The sequence below is a fragment of the Chiloscyllium punctatum genome, chromosome 4 (genome assembly GCF_047496795.1).
Source record: "Chiloscyllium punctatum isolate Juve2018m chromosome 4, sChiPun1.3, whole genome shotgun sequence".
NCBI classification, from domain to species: domain Eukaryota; kingdom Metazoa; phylum Chordata; class Chondrichthyes; order Orectolobiformes; family Hemiscylliidae; genus Chiloscyllium; species Chiloscyllium punctatum.
Genome location: NC_092742.1, coordinates 45,461,431 through 45,473,245, shown reverse-complemented (window position 1 = coordinate 45,473,245; position 11,815 = coordinate 45,461,431).

Sequence of the window (11,815 nt, the reverse complement as noted above, 5' to 3'; positions counted from 1 at the left end):
GTTTTTGCAGTACAGTATAATCGCTTAATAGCATAGAACTTGAATATTGCTGAAGAGAGTCATGATGCAGATAATAATAGACATTGCAATGTAAGTGGTATCTTCATGGAAACAAGGTACTGCCACTATTACAAAAGGACATTCTACCAATTGCAGTTCACCAAATTTCTGTAAATCTCCATGCTGGTATAATGCCAGGTATGTCAACTGTACATTGCAATGATTGGCTGATTAAATCGAACAACATGTTCACAATTGGCAGCAGACACACTGTACACAACCAACCCACATTTGAAAATGCAATACAAATTGTCTGCTGTTAGTTGTGATTCTGCAATTAAACAACTCTTGCTGAGTGTGTTAATACCTACACGAACGATCAATTTAATATAATTGATCAAGTTTAGTTATGCAGCTTATTTACAAATGCTGGAAACAACATACATTCATATACAGGGATACGGTCTCAATGAATGATAAGTCAAAACTAGGGGGCATAGTTTAAGGTGAGAGAAAGGTTTAAAAAGAATATTAAGGTACAACTTTTTTTATACAGAGATTGGTTCATATGAGGAATGAACTGCCAGAGGAAGGAGTCGATGCAGATACAGTTACAACATTTCAAACTCATTTGGATAAGTACATGAATAGGAAAAACTTAAAGGGATAAGGGTCATACGTGGGCAGGTGGGTCCAGTTTAACTTGGGAACATGGTCAGTGTGGACTAGTTGGACCTAAGGGTCTGTTTCCATGCTCTAGGACACTAAATATGTTTGAACTTTGTGCATTTTTTGAATTACCTGGAAGCATTTGGAGCCTGTATTTTCCCTTTGATTTTATAATTAGATTGCCAACGAATCAGCACTTCTTTATTCTTGTAGTACAATGTTGGTGAACATATGAAATCTGACATTCTTGCATTTGTCTTGAAACGTGCAGGCTGAAAAGGTCCAAAAACATGTCTGTATTCAGACATTATTAAGGATAGGTTTTTCTCATTCGCATGTGAGAAATGGGCATCGCTGGCTGGCCAGCTGATAGTTGCCCTTGAGAGGTGCTGATGATCTGCCTTCTTGAACTGCTGTTCTGTAGGTGGAGTATTGTTTGTAGTTACAGTGTTGTTTAAAATGGTGTATGATTGACAACACATTGTCACTATATACTACTTGTATATAATCTGCATTAATTTTCTGCATACTTCCTAGTGATAGAAAATCCCAAATGAATGGATCTCCATTGATTCTCATGTCTCCAAAATGCAAATAATGGCATGCCAACAGGTAACGTATTGAGGGTTACATTGAGTAGATTCTCTCTTTTAAAGTGGTATCAAATTTATTATCATGGAGTAAATAGAGAACTGCCAGATAAATGGGATATAGAGGATGCCACTCTAACTCGAATGCCACACCCATAGTAGACAAGCTATGCAGTCAGTAACTTTTATGACTCTTTATTCCATTTCTGCAGCACATTCTGTCTTCCTGTCATTCCCTCTGTCGTTCACAGGATAGAGTCCAAGCAAGTCTTCGGCTCACCTCAATTAGTACCATCATGCAACATTGACTCTGATCTTAAATTTAGTCCTTTAGTTCTATCCATTTAGTAATTATTTTCATGGCAGCTTCCAGCTCCTCCCTCTCCTGGACAGTCAATTTCTTAATGAATACGTTCTTCTAGCTTCTGCTCTGCAGCACAACCTCCAGATGGATGTGTTTCTGAATAAAATCACATGAAAAGCCACAGTCATGTATCGCCTTTCTGCAGCAGGCCTCATTTTTAGTAAACTTCACCAAAGTCCTGGTGTCTCCTGCAGGAATAAATGCAGGAGAACCAAAAAACAGAAGCTCTTCTAGTGAGCATTTTGCTCTGTTTCTGAAGCAGTGGATCCTGGAAATTTAGACTGAAGGCTGAAAATGTTGAAAATAATTGGCAGGTCAGGTAGTGTTTGTGAACAGAGACAGAATTAACACCAGAACAGTTCTGAAGAAAGCATGTTGACCTGAGATCCATTCCACATGCTAACTGTGTGTGTCTGATAGATGTACATAAACCTACCATACTCTCAATTTAGTTTGATTTCTGAATTTCCACTGCAGTTACAGAAAAGAACAAGACTTGCAGGTATACAGTACTTTTCATGACCACTAGGTGTCTCAAAGAACATTATATTCAATGAAATACTGTTGAATTGTAGTTTCTGTTATAATGTAGGTCAGGCAGCAGTCATATGATAATGACCCGACAATATTTCTTGTGATGCTGATTTGAGGAATAAATATTGACTAGCCGACTGAGGACAATTACCTACTTTTCTTCAAAGTTGTGTCTTGGGATCTTTCAGTTCCAAGCAATCGTTTGTGGTAGGGATTCTCTAGTCAGAGGCACAGACAGGTCCTGGGCCTCCTTCACTACCGCTCCCTCACCACCTGACGCCTGAAGGAAGAACGCCTCATCTTCCACCTCGGAACACTTAAACCCCAGGGCATCAATGTGGACTTCAACAGTTTCCTCATTTCCCTTCCCCCCCACCTCACCCTAGTTCCAAACTTCCAGCTCAGCACTGTCCCCATGACTTGTCCGACCTGCCTATCTTCTTTTCCACCTATCCACTCCACCCTCCACCGTCCCCCTGCCCCCGACCTATCACCTTCATCCCCTCCCCCACTCACCTATTGTACTCTATGCTACTTTCTCCCCACCCCCACCCTCCCCTAGCTTATCTCTCCATGCTTTAGGCTCTCTGCCTTTATTCCTGATGAAGGGCTTTTGCCCGAAACGTCGATTTTACTGCTTCTCGGATGCTGCCTGAACTGCTGTGCTCTTCCAGCACCACTAATCCAGAATCTGGTTTCCAGCATCTGCAGTCATTGTTTTTACCTAGACATTTCTGCAGCCAGCAGTGAAAAATTGAAATGGTGTGTGTTACCTCCCTGGGGCCAGGATCAAGGATATCTCCGAGAGGGTGCAGAATATTCTCAAAGGGGAGAGGGCCCAGCAGGAGGTCATGGTACTAATGACATAGGAAAGGAAAGTGATGAGATTCTGAAGGGAGAATATAGGAAGTTAGGCAGGAGTTTCAAAAGGAGGTCTTTGAGGGTAGTAATATCTGGATTACTTCCGGTGCTGCAAGCTATTGAGGATAGGAATAGGAGGATAGAAAACATGAATGCGTGGCTGAGGAGCTAGTGCAGGGGAGAAGGATTCACATTTTTGGATCATTGGAATCTTTTCTGGGGTAGAGGTGACCTGTACAAGGAGGTTGGATTGCACCTAAATTAGAAGGGGACTAATATACTGGCAGTGTTCCGCAGGATTTAAACTAGTAAGGCTGGGGAGTGGGACCCAGGGAAATAATGAGGAAAGAGATCAATCTGAGACTGGTACAGTTGGGAAAAGGAACGAGTCAAACAGTCAGGGCAGGCAGGGACAAAGCAGAGAACAAGGTAGGGCTGATAAGCCAAACTGCATTAGGCAAGAGGCCTAACAGGGAAGGCAGATGATCTCAGAGCATGGTTAGGAACAGAACCTGGGATATCATAGCAATTACAGAAACATGGTTCAGGGATGGACAGGACCAGCAATTTAATGTTCCAGGATACAAATGCTAGAGGAAGGACACAAAAAGGGGCAAGGGAGGAGAAAGGGTTGTGTTTTTGATAGGGGATAGATAGTGGATCTGGATAGGTGCAGGCTTGGAGGGCCAAAGGGCCTGTTCCTATGCTATAGTTTTCTTTGGGTTTTTTTTTTGTTTCTTGTTCCTGGTTAGCATTACAGCTGTACTTAGGGAGGATACTCCTGGGAATACATTCAGGGAAGTTATTTGGGTGGAACTGAGAAATAAGAAAGGGATGATCGCCTTATTGGGATTGTATTATAGTCAGCAGGAAATTGAGAAACAAATTTGTAAGGAGATCTCAGAATAATAGGGTGGTTATGGTAGAGGATTTTAACTTTCCAAACATTGACTGGGACTGCCACAGTGTCAAGGGTTTAGATGGAGAGGAATTTGGTAAGTATGTACAAGAAAATGTTGTGATTCAGTATGTGGATGTACCAACAAGAGAAGGTGCAAATGACACCTGACCTACTCTTGGGAAATAAGGCAGGGCAGGTGACTGAGGTGTCAGTGGGGAAGCACTTTGGGGCTAGCAACCATAAATCTATTGGTTTTAAAATAGTGATGGAAAAGGATAGACCGGATTTAAAAGTTGAATTTCTAAATTGGAGGAAGGCCAATTTTGATGGTATTAAGCAAGAACTTTCAAAAACTGATTTGAGGGCAGATGTTCACAGGGCAAGGGATGGCTGGAAAATGGGAAACCATCAAAAATGAGATAACGAGAGTTCAGAGAAAGTATATTCCTGTCAAGGTGAAAGGAAAGGCTGGTAGGTATAGGGAATGCTGGATGACTAAAGAAATTGACAAAGAAGAAAGTATTTGTCAGGTATAGACAGCAGAGATCGTGAATATTTAGAAGAGTATAAAGACAGTAGGAGTACACTTAAGAGGGAAATCAGGAGGGCAAAAAGGAGACATGAGATCACTTTGGCAAATAAGGTTAAGCAGAATCTTAACAAATACAAATACAAATACAAATATTTTTACAAATACATTAAGGACAAAAGGGTAACTGGGGAGAGAATAGGGCTCCTGAAAGATCAGCAAGGTGGCCTTTGTGTGGAGCCGCAGGAGATGGGGGAGATACTAAACGAGGTCTTTACTGTGAAAAAGAACATAAAGATATAGAATGTGGGAAAATAGACAGTGACATCTTAAAAAAATGTCCATATTACAGAAGAGGAAGTGCTGGATGTCTTGAATCACAAAGAAGTGGATAAATCCCCAGGATCTGATCAGGTGTACCCTAGAACTCTGTGGGAAGCTAGGAATGTGATTGCTGGGCCCCTTGCTGAAATATTTGTATCATCAATAGTCACAGGTGAGGTGCTGGAAGACTGGCTAATGTGGTGCCACTGCTTAAAAAAGGTGGTAAGGAAAAGCCAGAGAACTATAGACCAGTAAGCCCAATGTTGGTGGTGGGCAAGTTGTTGGAGGGAATCCAGAGGGACAGGATGTACATGTATTTGGAAAGGCAAGGACTGATTAGGGATAGTCAGCATGGCTTTGTGCGTGGGAAATCATGTCTCACGAACTTAATTGGATTTTTGGAAGAAGTAACAAAGAGGATTGATAAGGGCAGAAAGGTGGACGTGATCTATATGGACTTCAGTAAGATGTTTGACAAGCTTCCTCATGGTAGACTGGTTAGCAAGGTTAGATCTCATGGAATACAGGGAGAACTAGCCATTTGGGTACAGAACAGGCTTGAAGGTAGAAGACAGAGGGTGGTGGTGGAGGGTTGCTTTTCAGACTGGAGGCCTATGACTAGTGGAGTGCCACAAGGATCGGTGCTAGATTCACTGCTTTTTGTCATTTATATAAATGATTTGGAGGTGAACATAGGAGGCACAGTTAGTAAGTTTGCAGATGACACCAAAATTGGAGGTGTAGTGGACAGCAAAGAGGCTTACCTCAGATTACAACAGGATCTGGACCAGATGGGGCAATAGGTTAAGGAGTGGCAAATGGAGTTTAATTCAGATAAATGCGAGGTGCTGCATTTTGGAAAGGCAAATCTTAGCAGGACTTATACACTTAATGGTAAGGTCCTAGACAGTGTTGCTGAACAAACAGACCTTGGAGTGCAGGTTCATAGCTCCTTGAAAGTGGAGTTGCAGGTAGATAGGATAGTGAAGAAGGCATTTGGTATGCTTTCCTTTATTGATCAGAGTATTGAGTACAGGAGTTGGGAGGTCATGTTGCGGCTGTACAGGATATTGGTTAGGCCATTGTTGGAATATTGTGTGCAATTCTGGTTTCCTTCCTATTGGAAAGATGTTGTGAAATTTGAAAGGATTCAGAAAAGATTTACAAGGATGTTGCCAGAGTTGGAATATTTGAGCTATAGGGAGAGGTTGAATAGGCTGGGGCTGTTTTCCATGGAGCATCAGAGGATGAGGGGTAACCTTATAGAGGTTTATAAAAATCAAGAGAGACATGGGGTAAATAGACTCGGTCTTTTCTCTGAGGTGGGGGAGTCCACAAATAGAGGGTTTACGTTTAGGGTGAGAGGGGATAGATTTAAAAGGGATTTAGATTACTTACAGTGTGGCAACAGGGCCTTCGGCCCAACAAGTCCACACCGCCCCGCCGAAGCGCAACCCACCCATACCCCCACATCTACCCAGAACCAACACTACGGGCAATTTAGGATGGCCAATTCACCTGACCTGCACATCTTTGGACTATGGGAGGAAACCAGAGCACCCGGAGGAAACCCACGCAGACACAGGGAGAATGAGTCAGTCGCCTGAGTTGGAAAATGAACCCGGATCTCTGGCGCTATGAGGCAGCAGTGCTAACCACTGTGCCACCGTGCCGCCCAACTAAGGATCAACTTTTTCACACAGAGGGTGGTGCATATATGGAATGAGCTGCCAGATGAAGTGGTGGAGGCTGGTACAATTAACAACATTTAAAAGGCATCTGGGTGGGTCTATGAATAGGAAAGGTTTAGAGGGATATAGGCCAAGTGCTGGTACATGGGACTAGATTAGTTTAGAATATCGGGTCAGCATGGACGAGTTAGACCGAAGGGTCTGTTTCCATGCTGTACATTTCTGTAACTCTGACATCCACCTCATAGAGAACGTGGCCTCAGTTTAATGTCTTGTGTGAAGTTTCCATGCAGTAAGACTGCATGACACTATAACAAGAAAAGAAAGCACTTCCAGAAGTGCTGTTTAATGCTTTTTCCCATGCCTTGGCATGGGACTTGAAACCACTACTGCTGAGAGATGAGAAGGCTGCTATTTGAATTATTTGACACATGTCCTTCTTTTGTATCCATTTGTATGGGGTGTGTTCAGGGTTGGCAGCTGTGGACAGGAAACTAGCTGGATAATTATATCGTTCAGGGAACATGGTGTTAGAATGACTGCTAAAGTCGGTGCTATCTAACAGCAAAGCCAGGGCTTGTGGTAAGCCTTCCAAAGGTTTCCTAAATGTTTAGTTTTCATCAGTTAGTCAGAGACAGTGAAAGCAGAAAATTGCTGCCTTCAAGCTGCTCATCTGTCAGGTACTTCAGAGTTGAGTGGGGAAGCTCCAACTAGAAAGCTGTATAGCTTCGAAGCAGTTAAGACTCAGAAACGTCCTGAGAACCAGATGGAGCAGCTACATCTGTGATTAAGGCTCAAGAAAACCCCTGGGAGCTAGGGGTGGGCCTTACGTACCTAGGATTTCACATTTTGTCTACTCTTTCAATAAAAATTACTCATCCCGAGCAAGATCACAACATAAATTTAGTGTCCGATCTTGTACCATAGCACAATTCGAGCCCAGCCAAGTATCATAACACATACACTATCTGCTGTAGATTCACTTAAATTAAGCAGCATTCATGGATATTATTGTCAATTCTTTTTTCCTATGCACTTTATTTAAAGTTAAATTCTAACTAGGATTATTGATCCCATTTTGATAATTTGCCCAACTGATTTAATATGTTCCAAATTGTTACCTCAGTATAAATAGCTATCCCTGTTTTGGTATTTGCTTGCATGCTGTCATAATTGCCCTTAAGTTGAAAGTTATATTCTTGGACTCCGCTCGACGCCCCCCCCAACCCCCCCCCCCCCCCCCCCCCCCATCTCAATTGAACTTAAAATTGAATCATATTATGTGGCCATTGTGTAAGGATGCCTTTTCTATGAGGTTATTAATTTATCATATCTGATTGTGCAATACCTGGTCTCTGCAGTTGGCTTTAGAACATAGTTTTAGGAAACTGTTCATTCCAAGAACTCATCATTTATTTTATACCTTCCACCTCCTCACTGATTTCTCTATGTCATTGTTGACTCCTGATGAACCATTTTGATGGCTCTGGAAGAGTTGAACAGTGTCTTTGAGTAATATAAGATGTAAGTGGGAAAGAGCAAAATAGAAGATTAATGAATGTACTCTACACTGGATGAGATTCAAGAAAAGGATCAGGGAGTATGGTGTTAGAAACAAGGATGCAGGCCGGACATCTAGATGAATAAACAATCACAACCTGTATCTGTGTTTCTCAATTGTTTGGTACCACAACAACTCCATGCCAATATATCCCTGCTAAAAATATGAAACTATGTCCTGGTGGAGAGTCATGGATACATGCAATTGTTTCCCTATAAAAATTACTCTCTCAAGATACCAACTTTGTCTCTTGTATGACCAAAAGCATATAAAATTGAAGCATGTGTCTGGCTCCTCTTTGTGTTGTGTCAGGCTTTCTGTCCATAATAACATTCCAAAGTGTATTCAGTTACAGATTATTAAGTACTTCTTCCTAAAGTTGATTACATTTGACCTTGACCTTGATATCCATCCTGTTTACTCATTGGTGTAATGGGATTTCTGCATTGCTATTTGGATTCTGCCTAGCCTGTATGAGGTAGCCATTTTTGTACCAGGCTTGTGGTTGATGTCAAAATTGCATTCTGGAAATTTTATGTGAAGTTGTTGTTGACTAGGAGATGCATTCATTAATGGTTTGAGCCAAATCATTTCCAAGGGTTTGTGAGTGGTTTCCATAGTGAATTGCTTATCAAACAGGTATGTATGAAATCTTATGAAATCAAACAACGCAGCGAGTTTAACTTTTCGATCCAAAGGTAACTGGCTTGGCAGTTTGTATGATGCATACTCCTAATCCTTCCTGAGACCATCAGCTTGCAGAATTGCCTTCTTCCTCAAGTTGCATTACTTTGGGTTACAAGTTTCTGCTGACAATGCTTGCCTGAGTGATTTGAATATGTGTTGATGATTCCCCTGCCCCACATACAGGATTTATTTTATTAATAGATGTTACAATGGTGCTGCTTGGTTGGAAATACGTATGTGTAGCTAGGAAGTTACATGAAAACAGGGAGGACTCTGCAGGTCTTCTTTCGCTTCAGGAGTAGGTGTGTGCCTGGGTCAGGACAGATCCCATTACCCGAACAAATAAAACCAAAGTGGTGATTGACATTCTCCAAACATATCTTACTGTTAAAGAAGAATACTTGATGACCAGCTGCTGCCATCTGAGTGTGTAGATTTTGGATGAGGTCTTCTTGGGTTTTGTGCATCACTACAATATAATCAGCAAAACAAACACATCCAGGACTATTTTCTGTGATTCTGCTGCAATAAGAGACCCTGCTTGACAGATAGACTGAGTTTTAGTCTCTGGAAGCCACATGCTCCAAATATGCTCTGAAAGTAATAATTAGTAATAATCTGAAAGTAAACATTTCTGGCATTTCCTTTACCAATATCCAGTTTGGAAAAGAACTTAGCTCCTATAGAATTTGAGATTGAATTCTTCTCATATTGGAAATGTTTATGGGCTTCTCTTTGGAGACAGCTTTAAGGGCATTTGAATGGTCATTGGATAAACATATGGATGAAAATGGAATAGTGTAGGATAGATGGGCTTGAGATTGATTCCACAGGTCGGCGCAACATCAAGGGCCGAAGGGCCTGTACTGCACTGTTATGTTCTGTGTTCTATGTTCTAGATATTGGATCCAAACATACATTTTAAGATTTTGTTAACTTAATGGTCTATACACTGATATACACAAAACATCATACCATTACATTCCATATCATCCAATTTGGTCTTCAAACTCTCGTGTGTGAACACTGCACTTTCTGGGTGAATTTATTCATGGAATTGCATCTTCTTTCAGATGCAAGTCAGTATTATCGTTGAAGTTTCCTATTGCATTGAATCTGTCTGGGTGTATCGTAAGTCCTGGACTGTTTTATTTGCATTCTTGACCTGTTCTGCTTTGTTAAGTAACTTGATGACTTTATTAATGTCACCATGTTCAGTCCATACACACTGGTCCTGCAATTGGTCATTAATCCATATCCACCAGGTAAAATACATGTGGTTTCCATGCAGTTAATGTTACCAATATCAGTTGTATCACTGTCTTTCAATGATCAGATAAATATCTTTCAGAATTCTGACTAGTAGGATATTTTCACTACCTTCTGTCATGCATTTGGTCATGCATTTGTCAATTTTCTTCAGGTATATAATGTCAATAATGCCAAAAGCTGTTAACTAATTGAACTGTTCTACATATTAGAAGAATGTGGTGCTGGAAAAGCCAGTCAGGCAGCATCTGAGGAGCAGTAGAGTCGACATTTTGAGCATAAGCTCTTTATCAGGAATGAGGGGGTGGCCCGAGGAGGTGAGCCTGGGGGGGAAGGTAGCTGGAAATTTGATAGGTAGATGAAGGTGATCCATTTCCGGCAACCAACTCAATACGGACATCTACTTCAAACCCACCAACTCCCACAGCTACCTGGACTATACCTCCTCCCATCCTGCTTCCTCTAAAAACCCTATCCCTTATTCTCAATTCCTCTGCCTCCACTGCATCTGCTCCCAGGAGGACCAGTTCCACTGCAGAACATCCCAGATGGCCTCCTTCTTCAAGGACCACAATTCCCCCTCTCACATGGTCGATGATGCCCTCCAGTGCATCTCCTCCACTTCCTGCACCTCGCTCTTGAATTCCACCCCTCCAACCACAACAAGGACAGAATCCCCTGGTCCTCACCTTCCATCCCAGAAACCTCCGCCATCCACAAACATACCCCACCACCAGAGATATATTTCCCTCCCCACTACTATCTGCGTTCCATAGACATTATTCCCTCTGCAACTTCCTTGTTAGGTCCACATCTACCCTTCCGACAGCTTCTCCTCCCACTGCAAGAAGTGCAAAACATGCGTCCATACCTCCCCCCTCACCTCTGTCCAAGGCCCCAAAGGATCCTTCCACATCCAAGAGAGATTTACTTAGATTTCGACACATATAATCTACTGTGTCCATTGCACTTGATGTCATCTCCTCTACATTGTGGAGACAGGACGCCAACTTGCAGAATATTTCAGAGAACATCTCTGGGACACCTGCACCAAACAATCCTACCACCCTGTGGCTGAACACTTTAAGTCCCCTCCCACTCTGCTAAGACCATGCGGGTCCTGGGCCTCCTCCACCACTAACACCTGGAGGAAGAACGCCTCATCTTCCACCCTCCAACCACATGGGATCAATGTAGATTTCACCAGTTTTCTTATTTTCCATCCCCCCACCTTATCCCAGATCCAACCTTCCAACTCGGCACCACTCTCTTGAACTGTCCTACCTGTCCATCTTCCTTCCCACCTATCCACTCCATCCTCCGTTCCAACCTATCACCTTCTCCCACACCTTCATCTACATATTGCATTCCCAGCTATCTTCCCACCAGTCCAACTCCCTTCCCATTTATCTCTCAGCTCCCTATCCACCCCCTCATTCCTGATGAAGACCTTATGTTCAAAATGTCCTGCTCCTCAGATGCTGCCTGACAGGAAGTGCTTTTCCAGCAACACACTCTTCAACTCCGATCTCCAGTGTCTGTAGTCATCACTTTGTCCTGTTCTACACATTGTGTTACATTCAGTTTTGCAGCATGTAGATGTATTTAAGTTTATGCAGGACTCCAGTGTACTGTCCATTGTTACCAACATGTCTTGGATGGTGTTTTGCTTGGTGGTGCCCTAATGTAACCTCCGATTTTACTTTTGGATGCAGATTTCTTATATAGAAAGCCAGTCTCATTTTGCATTGAATGATTACAAAGATCTTGGAAGGAGGAAGAAGGGAAACTTCATTTCCCTAATAATTTGCTTGCATTCTGCACACTGGCCTTTG